Source organism: Rhinolophus sinicus, chromosome X (genome assembly GCF_036562045.2).
Source record: "Rhinolophus sinicus isolate RSC01 chromosome X, ASM3656204v1, whole genome shotgun sequence".
NCBI classification, from domain to species: Eukaryota; Metazoa; Chordata; class Mammalia; order Chiroptera; family Rhinolophidae; genus Rhinolophus; species Rhinolophus sinicus.
Genome location: NC_133768.1, coordinates 48418240 through 48423212, shown reverse-complemented (window position 1 = coordinate 48423212; position 4973 = coordinate 48418240).

The window sequence follows — 4973 nt, the reverse complement described above, 5'->3', positions numbered from 1 at the left end:
CTGCTGAGACACACAGGCTCAGAATCAGGTTGCAGGGACATAATTGGGGTTTCAGAAGCTCAGAACTCTATAGTCCCCAGAGACCCAGGTAACCTGCTCACAAATGAGAAGCCCACTTTCCAGAAAACCCACAATCATGTGACATGCCGTAACACTTGAAGAGAAAATAAAATGCTACTGAATGGGAGAAAATAAAAGTCTGCAGTGGGAGAGAAGGTAAAATATTTCAGCAACGTTTACTGGAAAGCAAAAGAAAGACCTCTACATATCAACCTGTTGCAGAACCCACCCCTGTAGATGCCCAAGAAGAGAAATAATAATTCATTAGCTGTCATGAATAACCAAGATAACAAGGCAGCCCACAAAGAAAATGAATATTCTCCAGAAAATGAACTTAAAGACATGGAAATATGTGAGTTAGTTGACAGAGAATTCAAGATTGAAGTTCTGAAAAAACTCCACAAGATGCGAAAAAACTCAGATAGGCAGAGTAATGAACTCAGGAACAAAATCAATGAACAAAATGAATATTTTACCAAAGAGATTGACATTGAAAAAAGAAAAAAGAACCAAATAGAAAATCTGGAGATGAAGAACACAGTAAGAAAATGAAGAATGAAATACCAAGCTTAGGAAATAGACCTGACTAGATGAAGGAAAGAATCAGTGATATGAAAAACAGAAATCTGGGAATGGCACAGATAGAAGAAGAGAGAGACTTGAGAGTTAAAATGAATGAAAGAACTTTCTGACTCTATCAGAAAGAGCAACATAAGAATAATGGGTATACCAGAAGGAGAAGAGAGGAGAAAATCATAGAATACCATCACATTAAAATAATGCAGAGCAACAAAAATGCAAAGAAACAATGGAGACACCAAGCAACCAGAAAACAAGACATAGAATGGCTATAGGAAATCCTCAGATATCAATAATCACCATAACTGTAGATGGATTGAACTCATCAATAAAAAGGCACAGAGTAGCAGATTGGATCAAACAAAACCCAAACATGTGCTGCCTCCAAGAGACACATCTCAGCTATAAGGACAAATATACACTCAAAGTGGAAGGGTGGAAATCAGTACTCCAAGCAAATGGTATCCAAAGAAGAGCAGGTATACTCATACTTATATCAGACAAAATTGACTTTGGGGTAAAAAGGTAACAGGAGACAAAGGCGGGTATTTCATAATGATAAAGGGGACCATACAACAAGAAGACATAACTCTTATCAACGTATATGCCCCTAATCAGGAAGCACCAAAATATGAAATGCAACTACTAACAAAACTAAAGGGAGAAATTGACCAAAACACAGTTATAGTATGGAACTAAATAAGTCTTTGATAGCTATAGATAGATCATCCAAACAGAAAGTAAATACAGATACATTAGCCTTACATGACACATTACACCAACAGGACATAATTGACATTTATAGAGCACTTCATCCTGCAACACCAGCCTATGCATTCTTTTCTAGTGTATATGGAACATTCTCAAAGATAGACCAAACGTTGGCACATAAAATTAGCCTCAACAAATTTAAGAAGATTTAAATCATACCAAACATATTCCCTAATGAGAAGGCTTTAAAATTGGACATCAACTGCAAAAAGAAAGCAGGAAAATACCACAAATATGGACTGATTAAACAACATACTTTTAAAGAACAACTGGGTCAAAGAAGAAACAAGGGGATAAATCAAAAGATAGAAACAAATGAGAATGAAAATACAACCTATCAAAATTTTTGGGATGCAGCAGAAGAAGTAATAAGAAAGAACTTTATATAATTACAGGCCTATCTCAAGAAAGAAGAAAAATCATAGATAAAAAACCTCACTTTACACCTTAAAGAACTAGAAAAAGAACAAATGAAATACAAGTTCGCAGAAGGAAGGAAATAATAAAAATCAGAGAAGAACGAAATGAGAGAACAAAAAAAAATTTAAAAAAATTATGCAACAAAGAGCTGGTTCTTTGAAAAGATTAATAAAATTTTCAAACGCTTGGCAAGACACACTAAGATAAAAAGAGAAAAGACACAAATAAGTGACATTGTAAAAATGGAAGCATGAGGTGAGCCTTCTGAAATCTCCCCTGGAATTTACAACAAACTGAACTATAATTCCACAAAGGACTCCCTGTGGAGCAGACAGGCAAGACCAAGAGATGCTCAACTGACATCATCTAAAAGTGGGCAAATACAGCGAGCAGGGGAGGAAAGAAGTAGGAAGTGCAAAGACACCGGCCATGCAGGCTCAGGATGCAGACCGGGCTCAGCGTTTAGAGCTCTCTGTGTTCTGAAGCCCAAGCAGCCGGTGGAGAAGGAAGAACTTGGACTGCTAGTGCTCTGCTTATGGCCCACAGTCCCGCCTGAGGGATCCGCATATAACATGGCTGAACCCAAAGCTCACAGCTGAGACCTAGCAGCAAAGACTGAAGGAAGAGGGGTGAAAATGGAGGTTTAAGCCCTCAGTGCTGAGCAGAGAATAAAGGGCTTAGGAATGGAGCCTAGCTGCCCCCTTCCCACCCTCCCATAGCTCGCCACACTTCCACCCTCCCAGTGATAGAAGCAGAACAGTAGCAGTGTCAGATCAAAAGAACGGAATATTTGCAGTTGCCCTGCAAATGCTTGCCCTGCAGGCACAGACTCACAGCCCAACTAGTTCCAGCGAACGGGAGGGGGCCTTGGGTGCAGGCCTTGCTGTGGCTCTCGCCTCCATTGCTCTGGGCCACCTCTCACAACACACCCAACCCTGGTTCCCACCTATCTGGGCAGATCCCTGCAGGTGTAACAGAACTGCTAAAACACATAGGCTCTGAATCTGTGCAGGAAGAACTTTGGAACTTCAGAAGCTCTCCATATCTCCCCACTGAGATGGTGCCCTGTGACCCAGGTGAACTGTTCACTAAGAAGCCCACCTTCCTGGGAATGGCCCATTGTGTGAGAAGTCAGAACAGTGCAGAGAATATAGAACACTACAATGTGAGAGAGAGTAAAAGGCTGCAGTTGGAAAGAAAATACAGCATTCTACCAACACTTACAGAAAAACAATAGAAAGACCACTTTCTATCAGCCTGTTGCAGAACCCACTCCTGTAGATGCTTAGAAAGATAAATAATAATTCATTAATTCCCTGAGATAATCAAGGTAACAAGAAAGCTCAGAAAGAAAATGAAAAGTGTCCAGAAAACGAACTTAAATACATGGAAATATGTGACTTCAATGACAGAGAATTCAAGATTGCAGTTCTGAAAAAACACAATGAGATGCAAGAAAAAACAGACAGGCAGTTTAATGAACTCAGAAACATAATCAAAGAACAAACTGAACATTTTACCAAAGAGATTCAAATTTTAAAAAAGAATCAGATGCCACAGAAAATCAAAGGATTGTCCAAGAATACTATGAAGGACTATATGCCCCCAAACTCAATAACCTAGAAGAAATGGACATGTTTTTAGAAACATATAGCCTTCCTAGGCTGAATCACAAAAGAGGAAAATCTAAATACACTGATCACCAGTAAGGAAATTGAATCAGTCATCGAAATCTTCCCAAAAGCGAAAGTCCAGGACCAGCTGGCTTCGCTCGTAAAATCTAACAAACATTCAAAGAGGACCTAATACTTGTTCTACTCAAACTCTCCCAAAAAATTGAAGAGGAGACAATATTCCCTAATTAATTTTATGTGGCCAAAATTACCCTGATACCAAAACCTGTAAAGGATAACACAAAATAAGAAAATTACAAACCAATATCTCTGATGAATGCAGATGCAAAAGTCATAAACAAAATTCTAACAAATCGAGTGCAACAATGTATCAAAAAAATTATACATCACGACCAAGTGGGGTTCATCCCAGGGGCCCAAGGATGGTTCTACATATGCAAATTGATCAATATGATACACCACATAAACAAATAAGAGAACAATAACGATATGATTATATCAATAGATGCAGAGAAAGCATTCGACAAGATACAACATACATTTATGATTAAAACAGTTAATAAAATGTGTTTAAAAGGAAAATACCTTAACAAAATAAAAGCCATATATGACAAACGCTCAGCTAATATAATTAACGGTGAAAAACTGAAGCCCTTTGCTCTATGTTCAGGAACACAACAAACTTTCCCCTATCACCTCTGCTTTTCAACATAGTATTGGAAGTCCTAGCTGGAGAAATCAGACAAGAGAAATTAATAAAAGGCACAAAATTTTGGAATAAAGAAGTTAATTTTCACTTTTGGCAGATGACATGATGCTATATATAGAAAACCCTAAAGACTCCACCACAAAGGTGTTGGAAACCATAGATGAATACAGTAAAGTTTCTGCCTACAAAATGAATGTACAAAAGTCAACTGCATTACTATATATTCACAATAAAACCTCAGGAATAAACAAATAAAAAACAATTCCTTTTGCACTTGCAACAAAAAGAAAAAACACCTTGGAGTAAACCTAACCAAAGATGTAAAAGACATATATACTGAAAACTATAAGACATTTTTTAAAGAAATTGAAGATACAAACAAATGAAAAAACAGTCCATGTTCATGGATTGGCAGAAATAAAACAGTTGAAATGGCCTTATTACCTAAAGCAATATACAGAGTGAATGCAATCCCCATCAAAATCTCAATGACATTTTTTTAATAGAAATAGGACAAAAAGTCATCAGGTATATATGGAACCACAAAAGACCCCAAATAGCCAAAGGAATCCTACAAAAAAAATAATAATGCTGGAAATATCATGCTTCCTTACTTCAGCTTCTACTACATAGCAACAATAATCAAAACAGCATGGTATTAGCAGAAAAAAACAGACACACAGACCAATGGAGTAGAATTGAGAGCACAGAAATAAACCTACATAAATATAGACAGATAATTTTTGATAAAGAAGCCACAGACATACAATGGAGAAAAGACAGCCTCTTCAATAAATGGT